Raw genomic sequence first — 18,231 nt, forward strand, 5'->3', positions numbered from 1 at the left:
ATCAATATCTCTAAAACAAAACTTTGAATCAAAACCAAAAACTATACAGATCTTTAGATTAATATAACTAAGAAGTGTGTAAAATTTTAAGCAATAATCATAAATCGTTTTGAGATACGGCGCGACATGTAAAAAACCCTCCCCCTTATTTTACAAAATACTCACTAACTCAAAAATAAAATTTTGAATCATCACCAAAAAGTATACAGATCTTAAGAATAATATTACTAAAAAGTGTGTAAAGTTTTAAGCAATAATCATAAATTGTTTTTGAGATACGGCACGACATGTGAAAAAAAACACACACCTGTTTTAGTTACTAAGTCCCGAAACTCAAAACGTTTTAATCTTATTTTCACCAAAAAGTATACAGATCGTTTGACCATCATAAGAAACAACTATGTTAAGTTTCATGAAATTTGGATAAGTCGTTCTCAAGTTACGGTGCGACATGTTTACGCCGGACAGACGACATTTATGTAACATAATATGTCCCGTCAAAATTTTGACGGGCGTATAAAAACAAATCTGAATTCGAATAAACTTATTAATGTTCATTTATGTTTGTTTCGTTTTTACGTACAAAAAGTTAACCTTTCCGTCATTTATATTACAACCTTTCCGTCATTTATATTACAAAATTTCCTTCATTTATATTACAAACATGCAGAATATTTTCTTGTTTGTTAAAATAAATTCCAAACAAGAACAGTTTTTCTTATTCGGATTTCCACATTGAAATATTTATGGAACAAATGAATGTTTAAATGTTTGAAAAATGCGTAAAAAAATATTCGAACAACATTAATGAAATACAAAAGCCGAGGAAAATTCAAGTTACATTTTCAAAAACAATTATAATCTTTCTGTAATTTTGTTTTCAATTAAGTTAGATTGATAGTAAAAAAACAAAAATAAATAAAAGTTATTTTGAATGACTAAATACACGAACAGATCCGAGTCCGAATGAACTGATTGTCTGAAAGAATTATTCATGTTTATTTTCGATCTTTCTTACGTCAAACATAGAAGCATCAAAATCATTACTTACAAGCAGAATTTTATCTTTTTTGTCAAAATAAATTCCCCACGACTTGTTCAATCCATCTGATTTAGTAAGAATTTCTTTGTGATGTTGACCATCATCTGATATGACTACTACATTGTCAGTCTTATAATTAGTCACATACACATTGCCCTCATTATCTGTTGTCACACGACGTAAATCTTGAAATGTATCCTTTTTAAACTTCCAAATTAGTGTTCCATAAAACGAGCAGTTGTATATTGATGTCTCGTCTATACAAACCAACCTGTTTCTGTCTACTATAATGTCGAAAATACGGTATGAAGGTAAAGGTATTTTACATATTACTTTACCTGTCAGGTTCATCACATGTAACCTACTCTTACCAATAACAACGTACAGGTTATTATCATTATATGATATTCCGTAGCAGAAATAACTGGTGTTGATTGTACTGGAGACAGAACCTGTAGATATATTTATTATCAGTATGGTACTGCCACTTCCACATGATACTGCTACAGTGTTACTATTTACCACTGACATATAATACGGTTTATAGGACAGAGGAATGTGATGGATATCAGTACCGTCTGAATTACAAATAATAAGTTGGTTATTGTAAAAGTCGGTAAACACTAATGTATTGCCTGTTTTGATACAGCTAGTAATGGTCAGACTTTCATTGTTTGACTTTTTGATATTTATCTGTTGACGCAAAGTTACAGAAACAGGAAGGTTGGTTTTGACAGATGATTGATCCTGAGTGAATGCTTCTTCTTCTTTGCTTGGTCCATTTTCTGAAATAAATAATGAAGTATTCAATTGGTTATTTCTACAATGGATTGCTTAATCTATAGAGCAGATTACCGTTAAAAGTGATTAAATATTTTGCACACTATAAATATATGATATTGAATATTTCACGACCTCAAATTTTCCCTCAGATGTTATCTCTTTCAAGCAGTGTAATTTTCACTTTGAAAACTCACTAAAATTCTTAATCGAGCAAAGCATGATCAGACTACATCAATAACTCAATGAAAATACAAAAAGTGTTTTAAAAAGAGACTTGAGAAATCAGATATAGTTAGAGCAGTCTTGTACTGGACATACTAATGTAATTGGAGAAGGTTTTTGGATAAACAAATTGAATCATAAACAGGCTTCCAACTGATAAAAAGTTAAATCACAAAAATACTGAACTCCGAGGAAAATTCAAAACGGAAAGTCCCTTATCAAATAGCAAAATCAAAAGCTCAAACACATCAAACGAATGGACAACAACAGTCATATTCCTAATTTAGTAGAGGCATTTTCTTCTGTAGAAAATGGTGGATTGAACCTGGTTTTATAGAACTCAACCTCTAAAATACACATGACACTAGAAAAACTTAATAAAAGTAGAAACCCACCAGCAATAAGGAATTTGAAATCATATATGAACTATCAATAGGTTTCACGGCTGTAAGGGAATATGATAAACGTTCCATGCGTAAAAGGTGCTTCTGTTTTCCTGTGTCCACACACAGATTTTATTCTTACTTTGTTGTCATTTTGGAAACAAACAAAAAATTTGCCACTGGACGTTAAGCAAACAATATCAATCGATCGATCATTTATGAGCTTACGATGCGTTTTTTTTTAGTTACATGAATTGTTTCTAATAATCTGCATGATGTTTTTGGTTTCACAAAGATCTGGTTAACAGTAAGTTCTGCTAGAGAACTCTCCTATTAACGAGGATTGAGAAATCGGTACAAATCGAACAATTTGAGGGGTAAGGTTTCGCCGTAAATAGCTTCAGGTTGCACAATGGGATGTAAAAATACGCATTCACGTCATTTCAGAATGGGGAAGTTGTATATGATGACTCTTGTAGGGTAGTGACACGCTTTCTGCAAAATACCCTTACAACAACGTTTTGAGGGATCCTTATGTTGCGACGTATTTTTTTTTACCATATGCAACATCTTGGATTAACTATTTGATTTGTACTCTTTCTGCTTCGCTGATATATAATAAATCTATAGGGTGACTGGCCTTAAACAAATATTGTTACTTGATTTAATCCGACCAGCAGCAACACCCTTGCGTTAGGTGTGAGGGATATTTAACTACGCAGCTACGTCAAGTCGCCATCGGGACGTTAAGTCTGGTGTCACGTGTAAATACAGAGTGTCCCGTTAATTGCACGTTTAAGAACCCTTGCTATATTATTTAGGGATCGTTTATCTTTTCCGGTTTACCTTTCACATCATATCAATATAAAGAAGATGTGGATTAACAACTCTCCACAAGGGACCAAATGACACAAACATTTACAACTGTAGGTCACCGTACGGCCTTAAAAATGAGTAAAACCCATACCGCATAGTAAGCTCTAAAAGGCCTCGAAATGACAAATGTAAAACAATTCAAAAGAAATAATAACGGCCTGATAAATGTACAAAATAATTAAAAAAAAAAACAATATGATATACAGCAACAAACGACAACCACTGAATTACAGGTTCCTAACTTGCGACATACACATGCCGAATGTGGATGGGTTAAACTTGTTTGGAGGCGCCAACCCTCTCTCTAACATGGAACAGGGTGTAATAGTACAACATAAGAACAAACTATAAAAATCAGTTCAAAAGGGTTCAAATCAGATAGATACAAAGCAAAAATACATCTGACTAAAACACAGAGTGGACGTGGCAGGGTACTTTTATATCCCAACAAAAAAAAAAGACAATAAATACAGATCTAACAGTACTCGCAGTTACTGACAACTAGTTCAAAGCTAATAACAACCAATATAAAAAGTCATGCAAATAAGTTTAAAATATCAGTCGGTACACATTCAATATCATGGATTTCGTGTAAAAATTTCATTAACAGTCATAGAAAATATGTGCAATACCAAGATACAGGTATCGACAGATTGTAAAGTAATGAATGTGCATATGTATAAAGCAAAAATTTATTTAGTTTGATTTTTATTCACTGAGAATAAAATCAATATTATTGCAACTACTCTACTAGAGGTCCGTTGGATGCATTATGCAAAGCACATTTTCTGTCCCTATCCAATATACCCTTATTTTTCAGTGGTTAGACAAATTTCTCCGACCTTTATCCCGGACGGCCCCTTTATCATGACCTACCAATTGAATGTATTGTTAATTTGTTCTCGTCATAAACATGCATGGACATGAACTATTTGTCACCAAAGTCTGAGACGTTAACAATGAATCCATCAATCATTTGCAATGATTGCTAGTAGAACCATTAAAATGCAAGAATTGTAAGGAAAGGATTTTATTTTCTTTGGTTTTATACAGAAATTTTTTTCAGCAAAGTAGGACATCATATGTTTCTGATTTGATCTTTTGTTTTTGTCTTATTTTGTTGTTGTTTTGTCTGAATTTATTCTACATATTACTATTATCACAAAAGTCATGAATCTATTTCACTTTTACTATGATTTTTGGCATATATATGTATATGTTTGCTCGTCATAAATACCGTTATTCAGTTTCCTCTGGTTTAAGTGAGACAGATTGTAATTGTTTTGAAACTGCTTGATTGACATCGCTTCTTAAAAGAAAGAACTAATAAAACACAACTTTGAATACAATTTTTTTTTTGAATTAGGAACATATCATTTCGATTAGACTGGACGGGATTTTGTCGTTTTTGTGTATATTTTTTATCTAATGAGGGTTTAGTAATATCCATATGTCTATTGATACGTTTTATTTTATCATTTTGAGGTTTTCTACTTTTTCACGAGCTTAGGGATTTTCTTTCAACATATCGTTGGGTATGTCTCTTCCTAAAGTTATTGTAACAACACGTATGATATTTTTGTCTTGCCTTGACGGAGTCAAAAAGCGAGAAATAGGTATGCTGTTGACAACGACGGCGGCAGCGTCAACAATGCATTAGTTTATGATTAGGTCTAGTTCATGGTGAACCACTAGTGGTAGGTCAATGGTATTTGGTATGCAGTTGTATTAGCATTGGCACATCTCATTACCATGGAGATTATTTGACCCCGCCCCCTCAGTCAAGGTCTATTTGCTTAGTGTACATGTATTAGTTTGTGATTAGGTCAGTTTATGCGGAACCACTACTGGTAGGTCAATGATATTTGGTATGCAGTTGTATATGCATTGGCATATCTCATTTCCATGGAGATTGTTTGGCCCCGCCCCCTCATTCAGGGTTTATTGACTTTGGAACCTTTTGCTTAGTTTTCATGTATTAGTTTGTGATAAGGTCAGTTTAAGGGGAACCGTTAGTGGTAGGTCAATGATAATTGGTATGCAGTTGTATAAGCATTAGCACATCTCATTTCCATGGAGAATATTTAGTCCTTACCCCTCAGTCATAGTCTATTGACTTTGAAACTTTTGCTTAGTTTACATGTATAAGTTTGTGATTAGGTCAGTTTAAGATGAACCACTAATGTTAAGTCAATGATATTCGGTATGCAAATGTATTGGCATTTGCAAGTTTCATTTCCATGGAGATTATATAACCCCACCGCCTAATTATGGTTTATTGACTTTGAAACTTTAACATAGTTTACAAGTTAATGTTTGTGTTTAGGTTTGTTTAAAGGGAACGACTTATGAAAAGTCAATGGTATTTGGTTTGCAGTTGATTTAGCATTGGCACATCTCATTTCCATGGATATTGTTTAGCCCTGTACCGTCAGCCATGGTTCATTGACTTTGAATATTTGCATCACTTACATGTTAAAGTATTGCTATTTTAATTTCAACATTTGCATTATCAAAATAACAAATAGGCGAGATATATCTCTCTGTTAACAGTTTATTATTTATAAAATAATTTAATTCCTTGATGAAGATATTTTGTTTCTTTTATGATTTTTGTAGACTTTTCTAGTGTAACTGAAAAGACCAGAAGTACTGGTAACTCCGAATTGATTCTACTGAATATAAGCACACAAATATAAATGAACATTTTCTATTTCGATGGAAAAGAATAGAAATATTTTCAATAAATCAATGACCTACGAGGGAAAATTCTATCTAGTACAATATGTTTTTATATATATGACGAAAGCATTCGGCAAATTTATAAAAGAGTGGAGGAGCTCTTGCTTATTGTGAATGAACCTTAATTTCAATGAAAACAAAACTACGTCCATTACCCATTCTCAACGTTGAATTCCTTTCATCCTTCTCTTTATTTAATTTCGCTTTTACCTGAAAAAGATACGAGTATTTTTGTTGAATATAAAACGATATCATACTTGAGTTTAAACAAATGATTTGCATAAACAAAAAGGAGATGTGTATGCAAACAATATTCGTTTGACTCAAACACACTTGTGTTTGCACCAAATCAGGCTATCCTGACCACTTGTGTTTGTTCGTTAACGGAAAAGCTTGTGTTGGCGACTATATTGTATTTTTTAATGATTCTTGTTATTCTTTTGTTAATTATGAATTAACAATTTACATGGTGTGGTATATTTTGTTTGGTTCTTTTCTTTTTGTCTTATTAGAGTATACTCGACACCTCATTTTATTCATGCACACACACGATGGAATGTTATAACAGCACCCAACCTGTTGAACATGTTTACTAATTTGCAGGCAATTTAAAATGTTTAATCAAGGCGAAATATTTTTAAATGATTTAGCATTTTATACATATACCAAACACACAAAACACATATCACGAGATGGTATTCGCCGTATTGGACAGACATGTGAACACGGCGCAGCTCAATATTTAAACGATCATTACAATGTTTACTAATTTTAAAGCCTGACAGCAAAGTAAAATGTCAACAGTTTTGTTTTTTTTTAATTGGGATGTGGCACTTAATATTGTTGCGAAAATTAGGTGATCCGTGATATATACACAACTTGCAACCTTAGACGTTACTATTTTAGCGAGCAATCAGCGGTCATCGATCAGTCAAACTCAAGTCTATCAATCCGTCAGACGTATAGTAAAAATATTTGACTGATCAGACGGATTGACCTTTCTGACGGATTTAACTCTACTACGGCACATGTTGAACTCATACAAATTACGGAGTCTTAGTTTCGCTTCATTTAATTAAAATGGCGCCATGAAAAAATGAGATAGTACAGAAGCTAAACATTTTATTGTTAATTATTCAGCAAAGTTTTAAGAATTATAAAAGGAGAGAACTATGCAGATAAAACTAAATTTAAATATTATTATAAAATAACTGAGATTTTCGTTTATATTTAGGCTATTTCTTTCAAACCAAAAGAGTACTGAAAAGGTGTTTATCACGACTGTGAATTTTGTTTTTCCGAAAATGCTCTGAAAATGAAATCATCATTTGTTGCAAATTTCGCCGTTTTGTTTTCAATAAGATAAAGAAATATGCAAGTTGGAGACTCGAAAACAATGCAAACAGATTATTTCAATCAAAATAAAGATCTAATTGCACTCTTAATCAACCCAAACAAAGCTTAGTTATATTATTTTTATTTTCATCATCTAGTGACAGTAAAATGCATAATTGCTGAACAGGGGACTTTTTTCAAATGATAACATTTTATCTCTTTGAAGTGATACAGAAACATTCTGAGCAAGACAATATTCTGCACTCCTGTAATTTATTTGGCAGAAAAATAAGAGAACCAATAATGAAGTAATACATATAATGCTTGAAAAGTAATTCATATATTTTTTATAAGTTATTGCGACCAAGTTGATTACAAACTAACTTCGTAGAGAGTCCCGTTTATCGCATGTAAATAATGTGGAGTTCGTTTTCCATAAGTATTTAAATTACATAAGTATCCGTCTGATCAGTGCATATAATTAATTTACTGATCGATCGATTAACATGGATTAGGTACAGATGAAAAGAGGACGAAAGATACCAAAGGAACGTTAAAACTCGTAAGTCGAAAATAAAGTGACAACACCATGAAAACAAAGAAAAAGACCAAAAGACAAATAACAGTGTAGAAAACTATAGACTGAGCAAAGGAACCCCGTTAAACACTGATAGTGATTGTGGATGTTTGGAAGGGTATGTAGATCGTGCTTCACATGTGGTGACAAGTCTTATTCGGTAGTTTACATTCGGGGAAAAGAAAACGGGATTGTGGTGACGACAGTTGGAACATATCCGTAGTCATTTGTGACACATATATTCAATAATGGTCAACCAACTCCGGATTGCGTCTGTAAAATATTGGATTTTGATGATTTGAGAGATTTTGAAAAGAGATGCATAAACACATTTTTTCTTCACTTAAAGGAGTAGAAATTTAAAAGTAAAACAACAAAAATACCGAACTCCAAGGACAATTCAAAACGGAAAGTCCCCTTAACAAATGGCAAATCAAAAACTCAAACACATGAAACAAATGAAAAACAACTGTCATAGTCCTGAATTGGTACAGGCATTTCCTTATGCAGAAAATCGTGAATTAAACCTGGTTTTATAGCTAGCTAAACCTCTTACTTGTATGACAATCGCATATAATTATATTGGAAACAATGTGTGACAAAACAAACGGACACACTGGGACAAAATGTCAAAAATAGGGGTGCAGCAGTCAACATTACGTTATAATTTTAATCACTATAAAACAAACAAATATGTCAACAAAGAAAATTAAAATGGCATATAGACAAAGCACATAAGCAAAAATGAAATGCAAGAATGCAAAAAAATGACCATACCACAATGGCGGGATGTAAAAGTACTGAGCTACGCCAACAGGATTATAACCAAAAATGGACTAAACGGTAAAGCTTTATAATTTACAAAGACAAATAAAAGAACACTATATAACACGCAATTATGATGCTAAACAACAACAGTACCTATAATATATACTTCAAAACCATCATGTATTATTTGTAAAGTTGATACGGAATATTTATCAACAAGGTTCCGTTGAAATTTTTTTTTAGAAAAAGGACATGACGTTCTTTGACATAACCCTGGTTCATCAACTTTCTGCTCAGACACTGGTGTGAGAAGCAGCTGCAAGCTCTTGAATATCGAATGAGTTGGGAAATGTATATCCCATATGCAGGGTAGGTTGGTATATTGTTGCTAAGGTGGGAGAAATTAATAATTTCAAAATTAAAATGGTATCGTTTGTCATAGATTCTGGTACTGAGATGACCTCTTATGTCATATTCGAGGTCTAAAATTGAGGTGGTGAGGAAAGCCATATCTGTTGTTTCCTTATTTTCTGGTTCTGGAGGATTTATTTATGCAACCCAATCAGACAAATTTGGATTGGTAAAGGAAAGCACATCATCAATATATGAATGTGAAATTAAATTATCTGGCTTGTTTGATCTTCTTGTTTTGACAAGTGTCTAAAGGAATTCCGACTCGTATGAAAAAAAGAGGTCGGCAAAGAAAGGCGCACAGTTCGTTCCCATAGGAATGCCCACAATTTGTTAAAAAAAGTTTACCTCCAAAGTCAACAAATATGTTGTAAATAAGAAACTCTGGTCTTTTGAGTACCGAACGTGACCTATTCCCGAATATGACTGTTTTGCTGCGTGTAAATTCGCATTTGCTATAAGACGTGTCTCGGTATTTGTACATCCAACATTCATGTATTTAGTTATGATGTTTTATTTGTAATTCTGATCGGATCAAATAACATCATTACAAACCTAATAACGATTTATATCCAATTTTTAGAAATTTACCTATGACGTTACTTTTTTTGTGGCGTTGATACATTCGTGTGACGTACAGTTCATAATTCTATTATTCTGTTTTGTGTACTGTCGTAAATTAATTTGTCATGCTGTGGTTAACATGTCGAAATGTACTATTATATTATTTATTTATGTATTTCTCTGTCCTGAGTGTTCTTGCATTTTGTACTGTATTCCTGTCATGTAATGTTGCCATTTTAGCGGTATTTTTAACATTGCCATCAAGCGCGAGGTGTGGCTAGCCACAAAACGAGGTTCAATCCACCATTTTGTCTTAAAATGTCCTGTACCTGTCCTGTACCAAGTCAGGAATATGGCAGTTGGTATCTAATAGTTCGTTTCTATGTATGTTGCATGGCGTTTGTTTTTGTTGCACTTCAGTGTTTCTGTTGTTTCGTTGTTTTCCTCTTATAGTTGATGTTTTTTCCTCTGTTTGAGTTTGTAACCCGGATTTGTTTTCTCTAAATCGATTTATGACTTTTGAACAGGGGTATACTACTGTTTCCTTTATTTGTTCCTCTGTGTAGCATGTTTTACTTTTTTGTTCACTAATAACGGAATATCCCGTATGGTATCCCAAAGTAATAAATTTATAGCGTGTGATACAATTTTTTATACTAGAAGGCATTGTGGATTATTTTTTTTAGACGAATTTTTAATTTCAGAGGGGGGATGGTGGTAAACAATGTTGAAAAATCAAAAGTTTTGATAGAATTAATTTCAATGAAAGATGGAGACCTATATTATTCAAAAGTACTTTAGAGTTTTTTAGAATCCACACCGCTACGCGAGTAAACAGTTCCACAATATTTCCGAAGACCCCCTTTCACTGCGGATCTATATTTTAGCAATCTAAAGGACAATTTCTGTCTAGAACATGCAGATGAGCCATCAATGTACCGTTGTTTGTACGGAATTTTGTGAAGCTTATCCAATACAAACAAGGTAAGTCTTCAGATTTGCTGTTCAATGTAATGTTGGACTTATGATACGTCAAATCTTCTCTTTGTCGAATAATATGTTTTTGTATGTGGGTTAACTTGAGTGCTCATTTATTTCTAATTCTTTAACAAGACAATTCCACTTTATTTTCAGAATCAGTTTGTTCCTTTTGTATCCTATAGTTATACCAAATCCATAGCACTAAAGTATTTAACTATAAGCAAGCGTTGCAGGACCTTGAATTAGAAGAATACCTAATAAAAACCTTTGATATGTGACTCCCCTTATATTCACAGCACCTCTGGCCCAGTTATTACTTAGGATCTAAACAGAATTCAATATGAACATCTCAGAAAGGTGATATATCATGGTCCTAAGTTCAGAGAACCCCAACACTTACTTTGTTTGTATTGGATATCTAAGCTTCACAAAACTCCGCACAAACATCGGCACATTAGCGGCTCATCTGCATGTTCAACGAAGGAATTGTTCATTAACAAATTTCTGTCCGCAGTGAAAGAGGGTCTTCAGAAATACTGTGAAATTGACTCGCGTAGTGGTATTAACCATATGTGGTTTCTAAAAAAACTCTGAATTCGAAAATGGCGGAAGCTAGTGAAAACCATACAGAACTAATTGAACTCAAGCATGGAAATTTATGACAAGTGCTTGTTCACATTTGTCCATTGAATATTGAAGAAAAGTATTTGGAAAAATAAAATTATTTGTTTATATAAGAAATACATTGTTTTACATTAAACAATGAAAACGACCATTATAACGACAGAAAAAAAGACAAACCTATGATATATACGAGAAGGTTGCACAGTTATGTATTCATTCGTAAAGGATGCTCGTGTAGTCTTTAACTTCTTCAAATCATGACCACTCTGTGAATATTGTTATGAATAGCAACTTGTTGTTTACGTACATGAATATACCGATAACACAATTTGGTGGTTGATGAAGTATTTACAGGAAAAAAAATTATACGTTCATTTACATTGAAACGCATGCTTCAGTAAAAGAGCATTATGATAAATATTAAAGGACACGGATGACAACACTAGTTTTACGACCATGTATTTACTTCACATAAAACTTCGAATGTACGAATATAATAATAAAAATTACAAGAAAGCCTTCTTGGTCATCCAGAAGTTTTTACATATTGAACAGGTTTAATTTATCGAAAAAAATCCCGGATGATTTTTCTTTAAATTAAATAAATCAACAACAAACAATGCCGGTTTATGTCGCTTTTATAAATGTTAGCAACAACACACAAATGATTGTGCCTTTATCCCCAACATTTAAATAGTGAACAGTAACATCGTTATAATACATATTCATAAGTTACAACCATGGGAATAATACATATTCACAAGTTACTACAATTACGAATAATATATATCTATAAGTTAATACCATGAGATCGGTGCTACCTTCTATCCATAAGTTGGTGCCTTGTTATTTGCAAGATTGAATATCACACATATTTGATAGTAATTATCACTTTGTTTATAGAATGACATTTAAATCATGGTTCATTATCACAATAAAATACTTAAAACATTTTCGTAGTAATCTTTAGGTTTTTGGTGCGTATATGTTGTAAGGATTTGGTTTTTAAAAAAAATTGGTTTCGATTATTTTCAATGGATGTAACTCCTGTGGAGAACAAAGTTAACTAACGGCACCTATGATGAATAACGAAATTTAATAATACAAACAATCAAAGTATATGTGAATTGCATTACTGCATATTACTACAAATTATTCATTTGCAAACTATAATCTTATGATGTAGAGTAAGGTTTTAACGATAAAATGGCAAGGAGTTTCATAGTAACAAAGTTATTATTTGTAGGAAAAAAAAAACACAGTGAGATTGGTTGGTAACTCTTTAAAAAATTGAAAATAACACGTTTAATAATTTCATGCGTCCGAAGCGCTTTTCTAGATTTACCTTCATCAGGGACGCTCAATGCCAAACATTTGAAAACCGAGGGATGTATAAGTACCAAAACAGTTGAAGAGCTATATGACAAAAATACCTAAACCAAATAGCCAAATTCATCTAAGGTCTAAACATAGAAGTAAAGTGTTGTTTAGAAACGAATATTAATTTAGAACACTGATAGTTAACAAGTTTGAAAGTGTTATTAAACATCTAAAAGATAAGATTCTGACATCGGACTCTGACTTCTATTAAACGAGTTTTACTGTGCGTATTGCTGTTTGTTTGTTTGTTTGTTTATTCTACATTGGCTAGTTGGCTAGAGGTATTAGGGGGGGTTGAGATCTCACAAAACATGTTTAACCCGCTGCATTTTTCCGCCTGGCCCAAGTCAAGAGGCTCTGGCCTTTGTTAGTCTTGTATGTTTTTTTAATTTTAGTTCATTTGTATGTTTTAGAGTTTAGTATAACATCCATTTTCACTGAACTAGTACACATTTGTATTAAGGAGCCAGCTGAAGCCCGCCTCCGGGTGCGGGATTTCTCGCTGTGTTGAAGACCCATTGGTGGCCTCCGGCTGTTTTCTGCTCTTTGGTCGGGTTGGTGTCTCTTTGACATATTTTCTATTTCCATTCTAAATTTTATATTTTATATTTTATATTTTTACAAATATTCAGAATGGGAAAGAGAGGGTGTGATCAAAACCTATTATATTTATTTATATTACATATCATATTAGCTGATGATACAGATAGTGGGCTTTATTAATACTTAAATTCATTCTCTCCTAATGCAAGCCAAATAAAAGCATCCCCAGTTCACAAAAATACAAACAAAAAATAAAATAGCAGACAAATTCGTACACTCAAACATCATATCATACTCACTATGTCAGCATGCTGTAACCAGGTACTCTGTAAGTCGTCCTTACTGTGCATTCCTTTATGCTCAGGACAAAAGTACTCTCCTTGTTCACATATTTCACCTAGTTCTTTATTGGTAATTCTGCCTTGTTTGTTAGAATAATTCCCAATTCTGCATTTCGCTTTTATATCGTAAGATATGTTCTGGGTTAATTTTATCTTTAACTCCTCAACTTTTCTACATAGCTCTTCTAAAATAGTGCTATAGCTGCAATACTTGACATCATCTAATTTCCATACCTGTAAGACTATAGCATTCTTTGAGAAACAGATGCATAACTTTCTGAGCCCAGTTTTATCTAAATTGACCAATGCCTTTCCTCTATATATAGTTTTCCGCCCCGCTTTCTCTTCACAGACTGTATATCTTGTAATATAATAGAACAGAATGTGATTGAAATAAGCAAGAGGAAGAAATGAAAATTCAAGTATCAACCATGGTGAAAAACTAAATTTACACCTTTCGCCTTCGAACATTTTCTGAATAATATCGAGAGAAGTCGATTGCTGTGTAATCATGCATGGCATGTAGTATGAATTTGGTATCAGATTTGAATCGTTGTTGATATCTATAAACTTAGGTTTTACTAAAATATAAAATTTTTCCATAACATGAAGTATGTGAGTTTTAAATTTTCCAAACTCTAAGTCAGGTTCTTTTTCAAAAAGCCTATCAATTATGTTATCTGATAACTGTCCTGTCTTTGTCAGATTGTGCCAGTCAGTCAATTTTACTATTTCATTGTTTCGTTTGAGTGGATGGTTATTACATACTAGGCACCTGAAACACTTAACTAACCAATTTGGCTGTAAAATGATATACTCCTTTATGTCCTCGAAAAAAATAATGTTTCCAATTTTATGCTGGTAAGTTAGGAAAGGAAGAAGTTCTTCTTCTTTGATGAAAGTCATTGTTGCTAATTCCACAACATTCTGCAATGACAATATATTCTGTTTCAATTCGTGTTTCAACACGCTTAACGCATTTTCTAGTTGAATCCACTGCAAGGGAAGTTCTTCCTCAAAAAACATCGTCTCTTTTGCAATTTCGTAAATTTTGTCTTTCAATTTTTTACAGTCGCGTTCAAGAAATTCTGTGTTAGAAATAAAGAATATGCCTCTATTGTGATTAGCTTTAACTTGGCCTCCAAAAATTTCTTCAAATCTTTCGATATATTCTGTTTTCCTCTTTTCAACCTGAAATTAAAAAAAAAAATTAAATACTTTTGTCAAACGATAAAACCCTTATACATGTTATAACAATGTAACAAATAGTACTGTAATTTGTTAGTGATCTAAACATCTTATAACCAGTACAAATCGAATTCACAGAAATTAGTTTCTTTGACAAATAATTACTTTAAACTCTGTAATTCCTTTTACATATACATGATGTACAATCAAAATCTTGCATACACAATTAACTCCTAATAACAACATGCAACACACATTCATCGACAGAGAGACGCAGGAATGTACATGCTTATTCAAATCAAGTCGGATCGCAATATTTTAATTGTAACGTTAATGGTTATGTTTTAAAATTTAGCTTTGTATCTTTTTATTCCAATTCTCCAAATACTAAAACTAGTGTTCAAATATAGTATAAAAGACTGGTCAAGCAGACATAAATGAACATACCGGTTTTCATACCATATCTTATTTTTACATACGTGTAAGTTGTAATTCTAAAATTTCTTTCTTTACTTCTTATCGTTCATGGTTGGTTGTTCCTCTTTTTGAAAATGTTTACCACAAACAATATAATTTTGGTACATAAAATTTATCTATTTAACCTAATCATAACGAAATGATGTGAAATCCTTTTACTTAACTTCTCATTTATAAGATGTATTTATTTTTCCATATTTCATTGAAAATCATAAACGATGAAGAAAATTGACAGTTTCAAGTTGTTTTCATTTAAAATGTTTAATTATTCATATTCGAATCGATGATGCTTAACATGTTAAAGGCTTTATCCTTGAATATTTTGGAGCATTGTACACTTTAGGAACAGTTTAATAGTGACCTTAAAAGACGCAATAAACTGTCAGGTTTTATTTGTGTTGCAAATTATATTATGAATTACTGTTTTTAATTTTGTCGATAAATATTGGTAGCAATAAAAAAAAAAAAAAAACATAACGTTCATGCTTATAAACTTAGGTTTGATATCGTCCTAACGTAATCTTATCCAATCTTAATTGTAGGCTACAACTTTGTAGGATAATCCGTCTTGTTTATCTTGTCATGACTAAACGGACTGAACAGCCTGCAATCGCTATCGAACGAAACATTTAAATGTGGCGGGAAATTCATTCGATTAAGACTTATTCATACCAAAATGACCGTTTCAGACTGAAATCTTGCGACTAGTGACATCACGGACATTTGGGAGTGCTGTCAGATGCTCTGGAAGGGTAGACAGTTCCAGCTTGATGCGTCGTTATCTTCATCAGAATAAAAAGTAAGATCTTAAGTCTCAAAAGATAATGTCACAATCAAATAATAGAGGACGGAATTGTAGCTCCGACAAGTTGAAGACAACCGGACATCTGCGACACATACATTCAATGACATTCAACCAAATCATGATTGCGTCCATCACACTGTTAAAATGATGACAATATAAACAACAAAAAGGTTGTTACTTTTCCAAATTTGCTACAACTGCATGCTTTTCTTTTCTGATACTACCCACAAAGTACCGACTCTTTTTTCACTTTATTTATTAAATACTTTATATGTATCCAATGGGCAACAGAACAGTTATGCCAAAGTGAAACCTAAACCTTGAAAAGATTGTTGTACCTGAAAACATATCAGTGCTTCTCTGACATAATGAAAAAAAAACCAAAGTACATAGTGACATTTATTCAGCTCCTTTTAGAAAATACCACTGATGATTTAAACAAAACAATGGTTGTTCAAAAACACTTAATTATTCCATCAACTTAACTCAAAAAAATTAGTTAAACTTAACTAAGTTCATGATGTGATTTGGTAACAACACAGTGGCAGACATTTGGAAAAAGACAGCATTGGTAATTTACATATCAGACTACTACTACGGTATCTAAAGATCGGACCCTTAAAATATATTGCTAAAACCTAGAAATAAGATGTAAAAGACCTTGAAATGTTGTTGTTATCAGTACTAATATTAACAAATACGTAAAAGGACATCTTTGATAATATATTTTGGTTAATTCTAATTATTCTGTTGAAAATTGTCACGATTACATGTATTATAATGATGATTTGAATCTTTCAAACATGGCTGCTACTGTTGTTAAAAAATAAACATTTAACCCACCAAAAATAGTCAAGATATTTTAATAATCATATGAAATGTCGAAAAAATTGCTACAAATCGTTGCTTATTTCATACACTAATAATTTTCGTTTATGATAATATTTAGTTACTCCACCAAGCTTCAAACTTGGCTGCCCCCCAAGGGTGACTAGGGAATAGAAGTATGGTCACCATTGGTCTTCCTCCGACCGGCAGTAAAACCCGTGCTAAAGTGGGGCGTCCGTTTGGCTGTGCGGGATGTACAAATTTGCAGCCACGTCCGGTCAGAATGGGGACGTTAAATCCGATGCCTCGTGTAAAGAGAGTGCCACGCTCTTTGCACGTTAAGAACCCTTGCAACAACTCTTTGAGGGGTCCGTAGGTGACCTGTTGCAAGGCTAAATTTCTGTCCCTATCCAATATACCCTCATTTCCCGTGGCAGTCTAAATTTCTCCGACCTTAATCCCTTAATCTATTACAGAACCTACCTATTGTATTTATTGTTAACTTGTTCTCGTCCTGAATATGCATGAAATATTTGCCACTGGACGTTAAGCAACCAACAATCAATCAATCAATCAATCAAACTTGGCTGCTTATTTAGAAATAGTAAAATGAAAAAAAACTAAAAAAAAGTTGTGGAAAAAGTAAAATCACAAAAATACTGAACTCCGAGTTGCAATCAAATTTGATTGGTGTTTCAGTTTAAGTCCATGTTGTATTCATGTTGTGTTCAAACACCAGCAAAGCGTTTATAAATATATATATATAAATTTGGAATATATTGAAAATTATTTGTAGCACATTGGATAAGTCTGAAAATTTATGGAAAAACTGAACATGACTGAGTAATCGATTGTAAAGACTTTTCTGATGATGTTGAAACCACGATTACCGTTAACGACTTTAATTCATTTACTAGTGATGGTACCATTGGAGACTTACGTTTACAATACATAACAAAAACAAAAAAGTAGCAATGGAAAATATATGCAAAAAGACAATTCACCAACGCATGTAATATTCTGTAAAGGGGAACTGGACAGGGTACGATTTGGTACTTATAGTGACTTTAATTTATAAAATTTAAATGTAATGTTGAATTTACATGTACATGTATGTAACTTAATTAAATATTGCGTTTTTTTTTAAAGATATGTTGGCCCAGTCATTGGTAGTACAGCACGAACAAACAGTTATTTCAAAATAATTGCAAATTGTCAAAGAACACATTCTCGCCAAAAATATTATTTACACAAAAAGATGTTTTGTGTTTATGTACTTTTAGACGACGCTTAGCAGTAAGATTTACTGACACTGATGCAATAACGGGCGAATTGCATATTTATGGTATACTGCCATCTGA

The 18,231-nt window shown here is 32.6% G+C and overlaps 1 protein-coding gene across 1 annotated transcript in view; it reads right to left on the reverse strand.

Annotated features, from left to right (window-relative positions):
* Positions 1 to 216: 216 nt before the first annotated feature.
* LOC127703885 (uncharacterized) overlaps positions 217 to 18,231 on the reverse strand; it is a 177,001-nt gene continuing 158,986 nt past the window's right edge. The window contains exon 6 of the transcript XR_007983102.1: positions 217 to 617. The gene's annotated coding sequence lies outside the window, so the exon portion shown is untranslated. The remainder of the gene's footprint in view (positions 618 to 18,231) is intronic.

The sequence above is a fragment of the Mytilus californianus genome, unplaced genomic scaffold (genome assembly GCF_021869535.1).
Source record: "Mytilus californianus isolate M0D057914Y unplaced genomic scaffold, xbMytCali1.0.p SCAF_54, whole genome shotgun sequence".
Taxonomy (NCBI): Eukaryota; Metazoa; Mollusca; class Bivalvia; order Mytilida; family Mytilidae; genus Mytilus; species Mytilus californianus.